At 41.0% G+C, this 20,471-nt stretch overlaps 1 protein-coding gene across 1 annotated transcript in view; it reads left to right on the forward strand.

Annotated features, from left to right (window-relative positions):
- Positions 1–404: 404 nt before the first annotated feature.
- Positions 405–20,471, forward strand: part of marchf8 (membrane-associated ring finger (C3HC4) 8) — a 98,531-nt gene continuing 78,464 nt past the window's right edge. The window contains exon 1 of the mRNA XM_008279769.1: positions 405–897. The gene's annotated coding sequence lies outside the window, so the exon portion shown is untranslated. The remainder of the gene's footprint in view (positions 898–20,471) is intronic.

Consider the following 20,471-nt stretch of genomic DNA (forward strand, 5'->3'; position numbering starts at 1 on the left):
TCAGGACTTTTGGGGTCTTTTGGAGGCCAGGGCATATGATTTAGGTGACAGGTTTTTTTTTTTTAAAGCTGCAAACCAGAAAACCAAAACAATTCATTTAAAAGATGTTAAAATGCTTCATGGAGCTGGAAAAAAAAAGTTGGATGATAATTCTTAATGGATTTTATAAATGCAAGCACCACCTTTAACTGAGCACCTAAATAAAACATTGACTAGCGCAGCTTTAATCACATTCCATCCCATTACAGGCTCATTTCCAAGCTTCGTCCCATCACCACCTTCTTCACCCTCCTAGATCTTCATCATCACCTCCTCAGCCCGCCCGCGTGCGCCGCCTGTCCTTTAAGCCCATTATTTTTCTTTGCGTTTTTTTTTTTTTTTTTTTCCTCCAGTCCATCTTAACGCGGAAGTCGGTGACGCACCACTACACACAGCTGCTCAGCGGGGACAATGAAATAAACACAAACGTCGTCATTCGGTGCCGATCACAGCGGGTGAGTGAGCGTGTGCTTTCTTTCTTTTATTATTATTTTTTTTATTATTCTTTGTGTGTGTGTGTGCGCGTGTGCGTGTGTGTCATTAGGAATACGGAGCTACGTTTGGTCCGGTGCAGTTTTGTGCGCGTCCACACCGAGGCTCCTCCGTCTCCGCTGCGCCTCCTCTCGCTGCTTTATTAACCGGGAGGCGGCTGTCGGAGGGGGGTCGCTCGGTCGCTCGGACGTGCGTCTGGACTGTGCTGGGATGTGATAGTATGAGAATTCTTCTTTTTTTTTTTTGGTCCCCCCCAAAATTTTTTATTGCCTGCTGTAGAAGCCGACAGTCGGTTCTCTCTTCCCCCCTCTCCTCTCCTCTCCTCCTCCTCCTCCCCTCCAGCGACGGAGCCTGTTGTGATTAAAGGTATGAACAATTCAGTTTCATATTAGAGCTCTGCAGCAGAAATATGTTATTAATGGATTTATTTCTTGGTCCATTTAGTGTGAGAAGACGCAGCCTTTGTTAGTTGTGTTTTTTTATTCTTGACGCTGGTTAGAATATGATGGGACACCAGATCATGGAGATACAATTGATTGCATTTCGATTAAGCAGAGAATAATTCAGGATTATTGCTGCTGTCCTAGAATGCTGCTCTATTGCATTTCCATGCAAACACATCAACAGGGGTCATGGTGACATATATATGGAGTTTGCTGGATCAATATTGGTTTGCTCTTTACATGCCTCCCAGAGCATTTGCTACTGTATGTTTTATATCCAGTCTATGAGGCGCACTGCTCAGCCGGGTGTTGCCTTTTTTTTTTTTTCTTTGGTATTATGAACCACAATAAAGCCAGGAGGAGCGCCCTACATAGCTCTACAGGGTGCAAAACAACACCAAGTGTCTTGAGCGTGATGCCAACACAAGACTGTCGATGCAGCCTCTCCTAAATAGATTTGCACCCAATAATCACTTTATTTCGTTACGTCTGCTCTCACATTACACTCTTGTCCTGCAGGATCCCTCGGTTTGGTCTCCCTGTCACGCTGTGTGGCACATCTGCTGTACAGTCATATGTGTGTGTATGTGTGTGTGCACAGTGTGCCAAAAAAAAAGATGCACCAAAGCGCTTCACTCTGCTTTAAAGCTCTTCTGTTCGCACTTCCTCGCTGTGGATTGCCTGCTGTGGTATTTGCTTTTGTCGCTGGGAGGGCAAATCTTTCACTCATCTTCTCGTCTAAGGTAACAAGTCTTGGCTCCGTGTCAAACGGAGCTTCTCGCAGTGCCATCTGTATCATGATGCAGGATTTGCCGTGGTGCTCAGCTATTGTCGAGGGCAAGAGGAGGAAACCAGCTGCGCCTGACTGACTGTGTGTGTTACATCACTGAAGCCCTCGGTTATGTCTTTGCCAGTGTTGTGAAATACTGAAGGCTTGTTACGATAAGAAGCCTCATTGTCCCGTTGGTATCTGGAGTGTGCATGCATAAACACGCAGATAACAAAATGCTTATTTTTGCCTGTGATCCTGCCTCCTCGTATTGGATTAGCACGTATAGATTGGCTTGTTTTCCACACAAACACTGTTTAAGTTTCTGGCAGCCAAGTGTTTGAACAGTCGTGACGGACCGGCGGCCCTTTTTATGTAGGCAGGAGGTCTAATGCTGGTCTGGTGATTGAGCGGGACTCGATGAAAAATGGAATTTAGAAGCAGAAGACAAAGTGAAAAACCCCAAAAAAGGGCTGTTTTATTCATGAGCTGCTCTTAACTTGTCAAAGTTTTTAAGTTAAGTGCACAGATATTTTATGTTATTAGTTGAATTACATCAGTGAGATCAGGTTTTCAGAGCAGACTGATTTGCTCACAGTCAGGTCAGTGTTCCTTCCAAATGCATTATATCATCCATTCACATGACCACTGTATACCTACATAGAGACAGTTTGCCTCTCTGTTTCTGCACTCCTCTTCTCGGCCTGCTCTTCCTTCACGACCTGAACCCTGTGACAATGAGGGATTTTTTGCTGGTATCAACAAGCATTTCGCAGTCACGAGAAATCTCATCTATTCCTGAGCCAGAGCCACCCGAGCTGTCACCAGCCTCTGAAGTCGTCAGTCGTCCTGACAGAAGCGGCTGCGGGCGGAAAAGACAAAGTAAAGCCGCAGATAGATGATTCCAAACATGAGGTAGAGGGCGACCGAGAATGTGTCTGTTAAGCTGCGAGGGAAGGAGCTTGCAGCCTTAATGGAGTGAGCCATTGTGTGCTTGCAAATTAACTCATACTTTCCGTCGTCAGAGATAGGTTCTGAGGAAAGTAATTGGAGGGCGGAAAGAATGCAATCAAAAGTATCTGAAGGCTCTGATAGTGGCTTTCTGCCAATTAACTGCAGTCATTGTTTGACACAATTGGTTGTAATGGTGAAATGTGCCTCCCACAGTATTTTATAATATGGAACCGAGGATGCATTTGACAGCTTCTATTGTGCTGTTCTATGGCGGTTTCAATCAAATTCAATTTAACAACAGGGGAAAACATTTTGACTTGTAAAAGAGATTCAGAAAAAAAATGTGTTTTTAGTTCTGGTTCATCTACTGTAGTCCATATCTTTGCTTTGGCAAATTATTTTAACTGTACAGCAGCTGCTGTTTGTTCTCACTAAACACATACAGCCTGTTTCAAAGGTCAGACAGCGTGTTGGCTATTTGAGCTGAACATACTCATTATATTCTTTCTTTTTAGCTCTTTGGTGAAATGTTCTGTGTTCCGTAATGGGGCTGCAGGTTACAATTATTCACATAATGAAATGTGTCAGAGGGATACCCAGGTAGCCTACCTGCTAGAGAGTACACCATGTACCAAGACCAAGTTCTCACTGCTGTGACTGGGGCTTGTCATCACTCCTCTCTCCTCCACAGCCTCTCCTCAGCTAATAAAGTAGAAAAAAAAAATCCCTGAAATACAGTAATAACGGATAACCTGACAGTTATATTCTCAACTAAATGTTTGGTCTGACACTAGTGAAGAATGTCCACAACAATATCCCAATATTTTTAGATGTCAAAACATGCACTTTAGCAATTCTCTGTTTTGTCTAGTAATTGTTTCTGCAGCACCCTTTCTAAATGATGAATCAGTTTGAGAAACATTGTGCGTTACCAGTAAGTCGCTGTAATCTCCACCCCAACACTTACGCTTCCTTTTTTTTTTTTGTTGTTGCTCTATTTCCTCTACATTAACTTAACACTAATGGAGGATGTGATAATTTCGTAGACAGACACAGCACTTAGTCGTAATTTATGCCCTAAGCAAATCAGCGGCATTTTTCTTTGGTCCTACTTTATTTAAATTTGTATTTTTAATGTCATCCTCCTTCAAAATGGCACCTGCAGACTCACGCTGCATCTCTTATGTTAGCCGCTCACCCCTGTCTCCTCGCTCTCGTGGTTAATCCGTAAAATAATATTGATTGCATTCTGCGAAGAGACAGCAAATGGATCTAGGCTGCAAAAATCCGTCTTCATACGTATCCTGTTCCCTTTTACAGGAGTGTGCGTGTTACTCAGGATGTGGGTTTGTTTCCCTCGACCCTAATGACTGTTAGTGCGTCATGATAACGTTGGCGATTACCTCCCTTTGCTTGCTGGACTTTCAGTTCAGCGAGTTCTACTTCTCTTAACTCATCTTAGGTTGAACTAATTAAAAGTTTATTAACAATATTAACACCATATGGCAGCTGCAGTGGTACCACAAGGTTTCTAGTGACATGTAGACCTTGTGCAGCTGTTCCACACTGCCTATCTGATCCTGGGCTGTAATCGAAGGAAATGCGTCCCCCCGCTACTCCTGTTGTATCAACGTCTGGCCGAGCTGTAATGAAATAAGATAATAAAGGTATCATGCTGTGTCGTCGCTCTCTACTGCGCGCTAACCCAATCCCGGCCTGCCCTGCTACTGTGTCTCCCTGTGGCCGCTCTTCATCTGCAGGGAATAAGAGCATCGATCCAATCTAATGACTTCCTCCTATGGATGATGTCATACACCCCTGTGAGTTAAACCTTACCGGGGTAATGTCTGGAGTTAAAAAACACAGGCAAAAGGTCAGTGTTGATATTGATATTTCTCTCAGATCCTAAGCCGCCTTCTTCCCTCAGACTTATGGCGTGTGTGTGTGTGTGTGTGTGCAGCTGTGTGTTGCACGGGTGCAATGAAATTATAATGTCTGCGATGAAAGGAGGAGGGGGGATGCTGGACAGCTGCTATACATCAGGAGAGCAGAGGTGCTGGCTCAGCTGAATGGACCGTGGGATGACACCGCTGCAGGTTGCACGCTATGGTTGATGATGTCATTAGGGCTTTCACAGTCTCCCAGGGTTTCTGTGCGCAGATGGCGACGAACAAAGAGGAGGAAACCGTCTTGGTGGCATGAGGGCACAATAGTAATGTGTTGTGTGTTGCTGTTGCTAGACGTACTGCGTATTTGTACAAACGCCTCGATGGGTGATGGCGGAGCTGAGCAGCTGATCTCCCACACAGGTGTTGATCTGGTTTGAAATCTGCATCGAGGTGCACCAGTTTTTTGGAAATGTGTCGCTCAGTTTGTATGTAAAGCCCTTTGTACACTTTCAGGAGCTTTTCCAAAGTGATCTAAGAAATATCTTGTGGATAGTCTCTGGTTTTCTTTTAACGATTTTTATCAAACATCCAATTAATCCGAGACACCGACGGTCCCTCAACTTTTATTATTCGAATTACAGAGAGTACAGAGATCTGCATAACAGAAAATCTTTTTCCCAGCAGCCTCTTATAAACCCCTTACTTTATGCTCTTAGAGCTATACAGCAGTACAGATCAATAATTACACACAGGATATTTGATTAGTCTAATTCTAAAATATTGCTGATACATCGCTATAGGAGCTGCTAGTAAAATGCCTAATTACCCGAACCACTCGTCTGTATCAGGAAGGCCTCCACCTGCATTCTCGCTCTCTGCTCTCTCCCCTACCAGCCTCTGAAGATACAAAAAAAAACTCCTCAACACTATAAAGCTGGAACAGGCAGTATTTTTTTGGCATCATCTCGCCAAAAATTCCATAATAATCTTTCAGATGTGGTAATTCAGTGATCTGAGAGGAAAGTAGACTTCTGCACCTCCTCTTGTCTCTTTTTCTCAGGCTTTAGAAAATCCGGCCTGTGACAAGACTGTTGAGTCACAGGTATTTTCAGAGAGAGGGCGTTTCTATTGACTGTTTTACTAATGCAGGCGTGTGTGCATGTCTCTTCAGATGGTGGAAAGCCTGAATCAGTGGCAGAAAATCCTGCAGGAGAACTTGCTATTACAGCGTTGGCAACAACACTGCAACGCAACCCAAAAATAGGAAAACGAACGAGCAAGAGAGTCTTAAAGAGACTATAATTGCATTGAAACGCATGTCAGTGTCAGGGAAGGCTAAGAGTTACGTTCAGTAAATGTATTATTCCGAACTTGCCTTTCTTCTCTTTCTTCTCTAACTTTCTTGTGATATTAAAAGGTGTTGATCGTTGGGTTATGCAGATAAATTTACAACGCAGGCTGGCAATGAGTGGCTATGTTGAATGTTGGTAATAGTTTAACCTTCTGCTAATTGTAGCCAAAGGCTCAGAGCGGTGGCTAATTTAATTTCATGTTTACGCGTGTGCAGATGAAGCGCATCCATATGGCCGAGCTGATCTGGTGGGAGCAGCTTCGTGCAGAAAGGGGAGAGCTGAAAGGGGGAAGTGTTTTTCCTTCCTTTTTTTTTTTCATTTTCCAGATTTCAGGTAAAGGCCCAGCTTGAAGAATCTGCAGGTCAACAAGACCTCCTTCTCTTCTCTATCACTCCGTGCATAATGTGATTACATGTATTATTTCTGTCTGACTATAAGTAGCATGATTTATTGAATAAGCAACAAACAAAGCATTACAAGATTACGCAGACAGCACAGTTCCCTTTAACATTAGTTAAATAAGACTTATCTGGAAATATGTACAGGAAACACCTGGTGTCGTCTCCGAGAAAAGTAGTCTGCCATGTAAAACGAGAAGTCACTGTCTCATCATATGCTGCACGCTTTTTTTTTTTTTAGCACTATTTTGTGTTTCAGAATTAGCAGTATTCATGTAATTTAAGTGTGAAATGTCTGATTATGCAGACCTCTACTCATTTAGTCTGAGATTATTTAATATATTATAATTTGAGGAACACTGCATTATTTGTTTTTAATGAATTTAATCATTTTAATTTAAAATCTTTTCAGTTTACAGCATTGTTAAACAGCATTTTAATGCCCACTCAGACATGTCAGATAGATTTCATATTACTCCTTTGACTGCTCAGTTTAAATGAGTCATTTATTAGCATGATAACAGTAGATTTTTCAGTTTATTTGCCACAATCATACCTGTCAGTTACTGGGTCTAAATATTCAGCGGCAGCCATTGTCTACGTCAGAACTAGTTTGAATTGTGAAACCCATTTCATTTAATCGCGAGTAAATCTCCATTTAGTCTAAAACACTCAGTTAAGTCATAAACATCACAACTAGGCCGCGTTTGAGCCGATGAGCAGCCGATGCGGTCGGCTCTGTTGACTTTATGGAAGCATCTGCATCGGTTATGTTTCTCATCTGGCGTCTTTCTCATCTGTCTGTCGTCTGGTGGACTGGCAGCAGACTTGACTCATTACTGATGAGTGTTGACAGCTGCATGTTTAAAACAGGAGCAGGTGATATCGGAATGAAAGTGAAAATGTGGAAGCGGGAATGAATATTGGGCTCTGGGTTCTGCATTACGAACAAACGCTCTGCATGTTTTGTTCATGCGAATGTATTTCAAAGCGTCTGTGGACGGTCTCTCCAGCTGAAGTGTGACTGCAGTGTGTTTGGATGTATCGTATAGAATTACTCACATTCATGTAACTCCGTGGCAGGACATTAAATTGTGTTTGATGTATTTGTTGAAAGCTCAGCTGCTGTAATGAATCAATGAAGGGAAGTCAGTGAGCTCGTAGCTTTGTAGTGTTGTAGAGGAAAATGAGGTTCTGTCAAAGGAGAATTTATGCTTCTTAGTATGATGCACCTGTATTAATAGACCTTTATTCTTAAGAGCAGAGCTTATTCAAGCAAGCTCCCTGTCAGTTTGTAGCCTTTTAAGCTAATGCACCGCACTACATGCTGCTTTACATCTCTATCAACGTATCGTATTGAATTAGATTTCTGAAAGCCAGTCAGCCGTCCATTTCCATTACTTTAGTTGTAAAATCAACTTGCAGAAGGTTGTTTGATAGGTAATCCATCACAGTGACCACGCTGCCCAAATTAAGTTTTTCAAGCCTCAACTTCATTAACGCACGCATTGATTTCTAAATTGTCAAGTCTTCTAATGCGTTTATGTGATCGTCTGACAAAAAAAATCTCCACATTAGCCGTAAATACTTTTTAAAAGCCCCTCACTGATCATTGATTTAACCCATAAAAAGTCACGTCAGTGCATCAAAGTTACATATTTATAGGTGTTTTCCATAAAAGAAGCGCTTCCTGCCTTAAAGTGACTTAAATGTAACACTACTCTTTAGAATGTGCAGATCTGTGAAGTCCACACCAATCTCCATCCACACTTTCACTATTTGCTGCAGCTGGAGCACTCCAGCTCACCCACAACTCTGCTGAAAGACTATAAAACCACTGCACTCTACACAATGGCAAGTTGGGGCATTGGAGCAATTCTGCTATTTGACCCAGAAACCAATCGTATGATACAGAAACCCTGTGTATTGATGGGGTTATTTGTTGCATATGAAGCCCCAGCAATCTGAATGTGTGTTTTGGAGATTATCATACACTGCAGTTTCAGTGCACTGCAGGTGGTAAACTGCTTTCAGCATACAAAAACACGAAGAACATGTGAAGAATATAAAAAAACTCGAACTGAAAAGGACTTCAAATGAATCAGAATAGCATTTGAATAGGATCAGGGTTGCTTGTTTTAGGATAAACAGCAGTTAAACGCCAGCCTGTTTTATGGTTATCCTATAGTCATGTTGTTTTGTATAAGGTAATGTCTAGTCTGCAGGTTTATTTTCATGCCATAAGAATATATAGAACCTAATGGCTGTCTTGGAGTAAAGCATCTTTAAATGCGATGTACTAAATGGAGACTTTCCCATATACTAGTACATGCATTTCTTGTTTCCCCCCCACCATCAGTCTGACCAACATTATGCAGTAGCAACACGACCTACAGGCATCTCATGAGACTCTCTATATTTGCTTTTGTTTGTACAAAGCGGAGGAAAAAACAGTGTAATTGTCCTGAGCAGCAGCAGCAGCAGCAGCAGCAGCAGCCTCCGTGGCTGGGCGCACAAAGAAAACAGTTGAGATGTTATTGTGTTTTAACTGTTGACTGTCATGTGATCTCTGGGAAGAGCAACTTTGGAACTTGGAACCCGTTCTGGTTTCTCATTTGGACCGTTATCAATCCGCCATTCATGTGTAATTTACTTGCGTGTTTTGTGAGCAGCAAAGATATAATCAGCTGCTTTTAATGTGGACTTCAGCAAACCAGCGAGAGAATTCCAGCAGCTGAATGAGCGCCGACCATCATTTCATTATAAATATCAAATAAGTTTTTATTACCAGTGACTCCTCAACCGTTTGCTGGCGTTGTTTGCACAGCCAGAGGAGGTTTTTTTGCTGCTTGTAATTTTGTCTTCGGTGTATTCACGACTTAAATCTCATCATAATGCATCCGTGTTGGAGACATTCTCCGGTTGCAGCAGCAAAAAATAATTCCTGCCTAAATCCCTGCTCCGCTTAAGAACACCCCACATTTCTTTGATCATTGTAATTCAATCCTGAGTGTGTTACAGTTATTAATAGTGATTTAAATAATTAATTCACCCTGCTATTGCTCGTATAAATTGGCTTTGTAGGTGCTGTGCGGTGCAGTTAGTTTGAATTACTTTTTCAAGCAAATGAAGGAGTTTGTTTGACGAATATTAATTCGGTTAAACGGATACAAGCGACTGTGCAGCTGTTGAAGCTGGCGGACAGCTGTGGTAACATTCAACCTTTGAAGGTAATGACGTGCTAGATGATAACTTTCTTTTTCTCGACAACCTTTAGCTTAATGAGTGCCGCCTGCAGGGGGATGAAGATGGCTGTTCTGTCAGGTCTCAGGTCATGAGGTTGACGTGACATTAGCTGCTGTATTTTTAAAAGCAGATGTGGTGATTACAGGTGTGTAACCAGTGTTTGACCGACTCCTTTGTATGTATCCTCACATGGGTCGAATTTGTGCACTCTCCTGCTAGAGACACACCTTAGTTCGGTTTTGTCAGGACGCACAGATTCAAACGTGGCTTTCTTGCGCATCCCGGTTCTTGTGATTATCCCAATTACAAGCCGAAGATGGTTGTGTGGTGGAGGATGAGAGGTCGCTTTGTCAAACCGACCTGACATGTTCATTTGTTCTGTTGCCTTGGATATGACTGCGAGGGAAACAAGGCAGATGAGAGACTAAATCAAGACATGTTTTGAAAGTCTCTGTGATGAATAACCCTCCCGCCATGTGTGCACTGTATCTCACCGCCGCAAACATCAACCTCTGATCTCCAGAGTCACTAAAAATGTATGAATTTTTTTTTTTTTGAAGTAACATCGAGCCCTGTGGAAAAACTCTGGTTTTATTTGGCAAAGTTTTTAAGATGCTTCTGTCACCACCGGAATACACTGGAAGGAAGCAGAGCCGAGACAATTAATTGGTTCATTAATGAGTCCGTTGACAGAAAATAGATCATATTATAACATTTTATAATATTTTGCTAATCATTTAGCCCTTTCAGTGTATGATCTTTAAGCTAAAACCAATCCCAAATGTGAGGATTTATTACCTTTTTAGTCATTTGGGTTATTATAATAAGCTAATATTTTGCTGATTGGATAAAAAAACAAACTATTTGAATTCACCAAGGGAGTCATTTTCACTCTTTTCTGACATTTACTAGACAAAGTGACCAATCACTTAAATCGCAGATCAGCAGATGAATCAGTAACTGGAGGGGCACTCAGAGAGCACCAAAGTCAATGCCCTATTTTGCAGTTTTTATGAAAGTGATCCAGATCTGCACCAAAACTTCACAGCTTGTTCCTTTGCACACACTCCACATCTCCACCTACTTGTCTCAAATTCAGCTTGGTTGTTTTTGTGTAATCTTGCTGACAAACCGACAATGACACACACAAGCAGCACTGATCACACAGCTCCGCTCTCGCTGGCGGAGGAATAAAAATAACAGTACCTGTTAGTTGCAGCCTTAAACAGAGGACAATGTCTTCTTGTGATGTGGTGCATTGAAAAACACTTGGTAGCGACATTTCTTTCAAGTAACAATGTCCCATTTAATGCGCCGGCCATAGCGTGAACAGTATTTTAAGGCTGTTTTATAAATACTTGGAGGGCATATGTTCCTTTTTGGCAGGAAGTGTTTGAGAGGGAACGTGTGTAACAAAGGTCCTCAGCCAGAATCACAGGAACATTGCTGTTGCAACTTTCAGCAGGGCATGAGGATGCACTGAAACTGCTCTCTAACAAAGAAACGGTCCTGATACCACAAGACACAAGTGAGAGAAGATGTAGGGGTAAATCTTAAGACTGATTCTCCTCTACCAGCTGCAGTATTAAGTTTTCCTAATTCCGATTTATTGTCACCAACAGTCCGTTATACTGCAGAGTGTGTTTTCTGGGTAACTGCTTTATAAGTGACTGCTGGAGGCCAGTTCTCCAACTGTCCGCCGCACTGTCACACAGCCATTTAGCTCCTTTTTGCTGCCGCTGGCCGCCGATTCGACCACCAGCCAGACCAGCAGCCCTTCAAGCTGTCTCCCAGTGTGTGGTTTCCTGATTCCACACGCTCGCTACACACAGATGCACACGCACACACACACATTACACGTCTGCTGGTTCATGGAGCACTGTGGTGGGCTGTTACTGCCTGCTGGTCCATAACTCCTCCACACAGAGTCGGGTTATTCTGCGAGGGAACTGGGAAGACAAACAGCAGCCTGAAGGACGGAGCGTGTCGAGAAGCACACACTGACCAGTAACGGGGCTGTGCTTACTGGTAATGTCAGAACAGTGCTTAGAATGAAAATGCTTTTGGTTTCTCCTCTGGTGGTGAGCGAGTTTTTCATTTCCTCATTTTTATGATGAAGTGACTCCGTTTCCCTGAATGTTATTCTGGACATTATTGGTGATAATGTAAAGGAAAGCCACCGCGCAGAACAATTCTGTGTCAACAGCCGTATGAAACAGTGTTCGTCAGTCGCTCTCAGACGGTTGTCAGCCTTGAATACACTAACAGCGATAGTTTCCTGGAGAAAATACAGACGGCTTCCTGTGTAGCTGACACAGCTGAGCAGCCAGTATTGTGTAATTTTCAGTGGAACTTAGCTCAATGGTATTGATTACAGGAATTCCTCATTACTCTTCAGCTAAGCTGGGACATTTCTCAAGTTTAAGCTTCCCTTGTGGCAATTTGACTTGATCATCTAATAAAACACGACGGATTGTGGAAACTCTGTGTTAATACAGTAGATATGAACTGGTCTTAGAACATTTCCACCTGTATTAGTCGTTTCCCAGAACTAGATTGCTGTAATTAGTTTTGTAATAACCTCCGGGGAGTTGTGCTACTCATGTAATCTGTCATCACACAGATTATTATAAGAAATAAATGTTCTAATACTAAATATGCAGAGAGGACTGAGGCTGGAATGGTACTAAATCTTATCTTGATATCTGTTGGCTTCTTAGTATCTCAGTTTGTTTGTGTGCATCTGTCTTTGTTGGCATCTTACATAATAAAGGAGTTGTGTTTATAGGACAGCCAGATATGAGAAAAGTCATCTTTTCTCTGCTTTTGTACACGAGCAAACTTGAAAACTTTAGCAAACTTGCATGAACATGAACTTCTCCTTTATACTAAGAGCGGAGGGATTCAGCTGCACAGGGAAGAACTGAAAGTGAAACAATGTGAATTCAGGAAGACAGTCCTGAAATTATTGCGAGGTTATCAAAGTGTTTTGCAAGTTTTCGTGAAACTAGAAATCTTTGTGGTAGCTGCATTTTATTTTTATATAATCTTATATTTAAAGAGGTAGTTTCTTTGAGATCATGATGTCTTTCTTCAACAGCGACGTGCCTGTAACAGGACATATATACAGTTTTGGTAGACAAGCACTCAAGTATGGCATTATATTTACATTAATCCTCTGAACACCAAGCGATCTCAACGTTTTTTTTGCTCCTGTCACATTTTGACCCACTGTGGCCTCATTTTTCAGTGCAATATAAAGTCCTGCACCTCTAAATAAACAGCACAACCATGACTAGAAGTAGAGAGAACCCCGAAAAGAGCAGTGTTTCCACTACAGGGAAAAGTGATAACTCTGCATACTATAGATATTTTATCATTGACAGTTTTAATTTATATCCATACATGTCTCCTGTCTTTGTTGTGTAAACACAGCCTGCAGTTCAGCCCAGTTCAGCCCAGTTCAGCGAAAAAGTCATGTGACTATTGGTTGCAGCTGAGACACTAATAGTTTCTCGGTTGTGGCAGGGAGTGCAGAGTTTCATTTATTTTATATTTTTGCAGAACCCTGTGAGACTAAATGCTGTACTTGCAGTAAATGTTCAAGTTAGACATGTAGAATAAAGTAATTCAAATGGAATGTCAAGGGTTTGAGGTTAGATTTGGTTACAGTTTTTTTTAACCTTTCGGGGACAGTAGTTCAAGAACCACTGTAAAATTTGATCATTGTGATTTCTACAGTTTGTGGCTCTGATTAATAGGTGAATTTTGCAAACAGCAACATGCCTTTCAAATCCACCAGTGGGTTTTAGGGTTAACAAAAGCAACTACAAGTAGGCCTGTCACAGTAATTATAGTACATTATAGTCTTAAATATTTTAGCTGACAATAATCATTACTGCTTAATCATCAGAATAACTTCCAATCACCCAATAAAAACAGCTGAAACTAACAAACATGTCATATTTTAATCAGTCTTTTCCACTGTCTGCTCCCCCTTCCTCTGCTTTGCTGATACCAAATGTTTATCTTGAGGCATTTAACTTCTAATTTTTGACCATCTGCATTTTGATAAGCATCTATTGACATTAACGTCATGGATTTAGTTAAAAAGCCAATCACTACAACACCGCTGTGGGCACAGTTTGGTTTAAAGGCAAACAAAAAAGGAGCCCAATAACTCCTGAGGAAATTTGTCAGATTTGCAGCTAAAATATAGAAGTTAAAGGAGCCAATACCGTTAATGTAAAACTAATAAAGTAATACACAGAAAAAGACAATTTCATCATTATTCTCAATTATTTGTATGGTGAGTCTTTATCAACAAAGATTCCACATTAGTGGACTTGCAGATGCTTAAATATTGTCTTTTTAATCTTACAGTGAAATGAGAGACTTTCTTTTTATCAAGTTCTTTCCATCCTCTGGGAACTTCTGTAACCAACACATGTTTTAATGTTCTGTGAACTGGCGTTGAAAGCACAGTATTAATATGAGCCCAGGTGTAATGATGCAGTTTTTACAGTAGAGCCTTAACGATACATTACATACAATGAACCTCCCTCATGTCTGTTAGGGAGGACAGTCCTACCTCTTTATGTAAGATGCAATGGCCAGTGAAGGGCTGTGAGAAAATGAGGCGTGACTGTACTGTTTGTGATGGTACCTCAGATACAGAAGCACAAAATCTTTCAGCACATCCTTTGTTGATGAAATAAAGCGATATTTTGGCTGTAAAAGATGAATGCTGTGTATTTAGTGGACTGTTCTGTAATGAGAAAAGCTTGCATAATGAATTAATCGCTTAAGTTGCATACAGCAGAACTCCCAACATCTGATGCTAATTTGTGTACTAAAATACAATAAATTGCATATTTTGAGGTTTTGGATTGTTATTCATACAAAAAGAGGGGTCTGATTAAGTAAGCTTGGACTCTTGGATTTGGAGTTTAATTGGCTTGTGCATGTTCTGTTTATAAATGGGTGTTTTTCTTTCAGACAACGTGTATGAAGGCGATTATATAATGCCACAGTGGTATTTTTGTCAGTGAATATTTGTCTCAGTAGTTGTGACATCCACTTGCTGTAAACCGCAACAAAGAAAGTTTTCAGGTATCATTTTCCCAACAGCCGCCGTCATCTGTTCATGCACATCTACAAGTTGCACCTGCTCGCTCGCCGAAACTCAATCTGGATATCAGCTTTGGCTAAATTCCCAAAATGCAAATGGGAGTCTGCACTTGCAGTTTCAAGGTTGCATCTGTACCTGTGCCTGTGTGTATTTGTGCAAACAAATTTCCAAGCTTGATAGCAGAGCCCTGCCTTGAACCGGCTCCAACTGTAGGCTCATAATTCATCGCTGAGATTTGATGCGACTGCAATTTGGACATGTGCAGACAAGGAACTGTTTTGAAAAAAAAGGCCTGTACAAGGTTAATATTCAAATCAGCCTGCATGCAGTAATGATTGGACCTCGTGCTTCTTCTATTCTGTGTTCTACTTCACCTTCACAGTGTTTACAGTGTGTTTGTTCAGTGGAGGGCCTCTCTAATGCCAGTGACTGCCTGTCTGACAATTTCAGTTCCTGTCTCAATACTGTGGACTTTTGATGTGTTTGCACTTTTTTTTCTTGCTTTTGCTCCTCACCAGATATTCATTTCTGCTTTTCCAGCAAAATCAGTACTCATCCTGCTTGTACTGTATCCACACCGTTTACCGTATCCTGCCATCACACACACACACACAAAGAATTAAACAGCGTCTTGACAAAACTCTTATCAGGTTCTCTTTGAGTGCACTGACATGGTGTCATTTCCTCCTTTGCTTACTGGTATTTAGTTCACTTTTTGCCTTGTCATGGCAGCTTGTGAGGTCATTAAGAAGTGAAGAAAATTCCCCTCCTTTGCAGCTGCTCCGGCTGCATTTTAAACACACTGTGATACGGTTCTCCAGCATTTTTTTGAATCCTTTCAAATCCCTTATAAGTTATAATTAACCAACACTTAAACAACTTCTTGTTGGATGAGAAGGCATAAAAACCGCAGCTTTAAGGTTTCCCTACTGGTTGCAACAGGACACTATAACCTAAATTTCAGAAATACCTTGTGGCAAGGTATTTGGGGATTAATTTTAATCAGCTATAGGCTAAAGCTGATATAATCTGCTGCTGGCAATGTTTGTTTCAGCTGCTGAAACTGTCATCGGCACATAAAAATGCACGGCCTGCCACCTGAATGTGTTGTGCGTCGCTTCATGTTAATAAAAAGAGTGAGGAGATTGGATAAAAGAGTTCTTCGCACTTTCATATCCAAATCCAGGATGCGGTTATCACCAGTCTTAGTCATGGTGCATTTTCTTTTTGTCTTGTGGGAAGTTTTAATTACACATTTTTTATTTTTTTTTTAACTGGCAAAGTAATGTGCTTTCACAAAACAGTGTGCACTTCAAGTCACCGGTAAATGGAATTTCGTTGGGATCCAGATGCCCAAGCGAACGAAGCGTGCCTGCTTTCATGTCGAGCGTTAGATGAGGAGATTGAAACACCTCTCACTGATTAGCTTAGCATGGACCGATAGACTGGAAGCATGGCAGCACCTCTAAAGCTCATTAATTATCCCTCTCAACTCCAAACCCGCCAGCAGGTGCATGAAAGGCATGATGTAGTCAAAGAATCACTAAAATGATACCATCTATCACAGCCAGAAACTGTAGAAACAGAAAGAATCATCAGACATTCAACTTTCATACTTACCCGTGGCACGGCGTTCCTTTGAGAAAGTTAACCAAATCTAGGCTTAAAATTGGGATATTTATTTGAAATCACTGTATTCTACGTGTTTAATTTTAAAAATCGCCCCAAAACGCTGCACAACCATGAAGTCTTGGGTGTCTCAGCCTTGATCAACAATCACAGGACAAAAATGCATCGACATGTCAGCTTAACTAGGCTGAACTGTAGCAGACAGGAGAAAAGTATGGAAATAAAAACTAGATTTACAGCATGTAGATCCACCATTTAAAATGCTGCACATGTTGATTCCATTTTTTTCCCAATTTCTGCAAAGTAAAGAATCAAAGAAATTCAACTTAAGTTTTTCCTTTATTTATTTATTTTTTTAAACGATTTATGCCATTCTAACGTTGTCATACTGCACAGAAGACATTCCTGAGTTCTCTCTACCTTTAGCCATGGCTGTGCTGTTTCAATAGAGGTGCAGGACTTTATGCTGCAGTGAGAAATGAGCCGACTGTGAGTGAAAATGTGACGGGAACAAAAAAAAAAAAAAAAAGCCACCCAGAAACTGCTCGGGGTTCCAAGGATTAATCCGTACTGTCTTTTTCGCTTAACCTGCACAAAAATCAAAAAGTAAAATGTCAAGCTGTAGTTTCAGAGTAAAAATGTCCTGAAATATGTGCTGCCAGGCAACCTCATTGTGACATGAAGACACCGGGAAATTGCTACAAACTATTCCTCTAAAAGAGTGGGAGGGACTGACAGAAAGTCCTCAAAATGCCTTCCACATAACAAGCTGTCACAGGCTGAATTCTTTGAAATCAGTTCGAGCTGCCAAGACACTGAGATGTCCAAGAAAAAGGCAAAAAGAAATGTCCTCCTCAGAAGTTAACAGCCAGAAGGATTCACTTTAATGTGGCTCTCGAGTCGAAGGCTTTGTTATTTACCAGCGTATACAGTATTACTGGTGTCATGACTTCAACAGTTTGGTTTTAGTCTTGTAAAACAAATGCTTCTTGAGAGATTAAACTCTCTGGTCATGAATTTAACCTCTAAAAATGAATGCCTGTGTGTGGCATTTACAGTCTTTGTGTATTTTCCCCTGAAAATAGCCCCCTCCTGCCTTCACTCTCTGAACCCGAAGCAGTTTGTGGGCTTTCTTTGCTCCTGTCAAATTTGTAATCATTTGTCACTGTAATATAAAGTTCTGCACTCAAATGGAAACAGCACGACCACATCAAGAGGTAGAGAGACGGGAAAAAAGAAAGGTTTTCTATGCTGTATGTTCACAAATAAAAAGAAAACAACACATATTTAATTTCTTTGAATGGAATGAACAGTTGTGCCTCTACAAACTATGGATATTTTACTACTTACATTTGTGTTTGTTTCCATCCTTGTCTCCTATCTATTCAACCCAGTGTCCGCTGAAAACTCCCTGAATTTTTGTCATATGAGTCATGGAAGATTTCATTATTTTTTTTTTACAGAATCTGATGATTGGAAACTGTTTATTTTTGACAATTTTTAAAAATGAATGTGTGTGATTTTTGATGTCATTTCTTGATTTTAGGCTTACATTAGTAATTTTTTCAGACAGAACCTCCTGTCACAGATGAGTTGTTCCAGGAATGTCAAAGTGGAAATGGTCTTTTAATTTAATTTTTAATGACAAAACTAATAAGAAACCTTTAGGATTTCATTTTTAACATTTCGATTTTAGCTTTTAATATGTTTTTGACTTGACATTAATTGAGAGCGTGTTGGGGAAATAGATGGTGAGAGGAGGCTTGAAGGACTTTTTTTTAAAGCAAGGTTCAACAAGGACTCACTGAAAGAATGGTGTCTAAATTAAGTATTCAGGTGAACTTTGAATGGCCCACTTGTGTGTATCCAGGGCAGAATTTCTGTGTGTATTCTGGTAGCGGTAGTGAAAAGGAAGCGCTTACTGTAAATTACGCGTCCACTATTCTTTGTTTAATCCACTGAGATTTACAGAAGAGGAAGTTTCACAGGGTGTTTTAATGCGTACGTGTGCTTCTCCAGCATTATCCCTGTTTTGTTCTCTTTCTGCTCTGCATGTTCTTCACACCTCTCTGCGGCTGAGAAGAATTTTGCAAAAAAAAAGAAAAGGGTTCTTTTACTAAAAGTTGGTGAAATCCCAGAGAATGTAGTTAAAAAAAAAAAGCATCATCTTTCATTTTCTGTTTATCCCAGATGTCTATTCAGAGCTCATTTCGCCGACCACACAATTAATCACATCCAAACTGGGACTCATTAGCATATAATCAAATGGGACAGCCAACAGGGATTATGGATGCAGTGAACTTTAATATTATAGATGCTTTTGATTATACCGTCATATAGGGTAACAAAAAAAAAAAAAAAGTCAGACATTTCTAGAGGCAGAGGAGAAGCCGCAGTAGTATTCAGACCACACCGGTGCTGATAAATGATGCAGCTACATTTGAAATGACAATGAGCTCAGGAACATTATGATAATTTATTCCCAGTACGTTATGAAAAAGTGTTAAAGTAATCACAAGTCTTGACGCTCGGCGCCTCGCAGCCTCCCGTGTGTTTGTATGCAGGTTCGTGGAATTGTACAATTTCAGTGATGGTTAAATTACCGAACAGTTTAAGTTTGACAGTTAAATTTGTTTAACAATTTATCCAAACTTATGAAAAGCTGCGGTGCCAAATTTGACGTCTTTTTTTTCTACTCGTGTGTGTGTGTGTGTGTGTGTGTGTGTGTGTGTGTGTGCGTGTGTGAACTGCCGTAGGCTTTATCAGAAGAGTCCATCAGGTCGTTTCACTGATGCTCTGTTAATCTGTGTGTAGACTGTAGAGTGTCTGATTTCTGGCAGGGTATTAAGTCCAATCATTGCTGCCAACACAGCTATAGCATCTGCGCCATGATGAAATTAATGCGCGCCTTCTCTCCCCTGACTCGTATCTCTCAGCAGAGGCACCGGTCCAGCATGCAGCCATATTTGTGGGTTTTTTTTTTTTTTTTTATAAAGACTTTTCCCTCATGAAAGGATTCAGTGACAAAGTGACACGTCCCCAGAGGGAACAGCAATCAAAGCAAGAAATTACATTTTCAAGCATTGTACTGTACCTGCCAAATGAACACTGAATACATTTTAGTTGGACTCAAATTCGTGAGCGCCGTCTCGATGCGAGCACCATACAGTCATCTGCGTTATTGCAGCGGCTACCAGGCAAATCAGGCACTTCATCTTTTATCACGGTGTCCAAATTATTCTCTCTCAACCTGTTCTATCAGCAATTGCAGAACTTTCTCTTGTCGTAATGAGGCGGCAAAATTCATGAATCGGTTTTTGAAATCCAAAATATGGTCTCTTTTATAGCGCAACATTTTTAAGACTCCGTGCTCGTCTGACTCGGTGCTATAGGTCTCTTTCACAACCCGCCAATCCTCTGGGGAGACACCTCTTTAAATATAGACTATTGCTGTAGTACAGTAATGTTGGGATTGATTGATACACAGCTGAGTTTTTCTGCCTGGTTGCGCATCAGAACCGGAGAACGGGCTCTCAGCCATATCTCAGGTCTGATCTGACAGCAGGGACACAGAGGGGCCTCTTGGCAAACTGAATAACAGCAGAGCTCAGCTGAGCAGAACGCAGAGGAGACAGGACTGTGATTTACCTGGCATAGGACCAGAGAGGGGAGGAGCTGGAGAGGACTGTCTTTCTTTAAAACAAATGGACTTCGGTGAGATAATGAGCTAATATTTTGATGGCCTTGTCTCTCTGCGGATCTCCTGCGGTCAGGATTTCCTCAAGTGGTTTTCTAGAACAATAAAAAGTGCCTTGAATGGGTGTCTCAATGTTTGAACCATATATTTCTTATATCTAAAATATCACAAGTTTGTAAAATCACAGTAAGTCTTTAAGGTCCAAGTACAATATCTGTAAATGTGTGTATTGTTATTTTTTATCATATTACTCAGTAGGTCGACTCAAATTTTTTTCTTCAAATTTCCTGATTATACTAGTTGTACAGAAATGTGGATTTCCCCAATGACTGTTTTCAAAGATGGACAAACCGTCCATGACATCACTCGTAGATTTCAGGTTTCCTAATATGCGGTTTTAGGAGCTTGAGTAGTGGCGATGACTCTCGTGGC

Source organism: Stegastes partitus, unplaced genomic scaffold, assembly GCF_000690725.1.
Source record: "Stegastes partitus isolate 25-593 unplaced genomic scaffold, Stegastes_partitus-1.0.2 Scaffold169, whole genome shotgun sequence".
In the NCBI taxonomy this organism is placed as follows: domain Eukaryota; kingdom Metazoa; phylum Chordata; class Actinopteri; family Pomacentridae; genus Stegastes; species Stegastes partitus.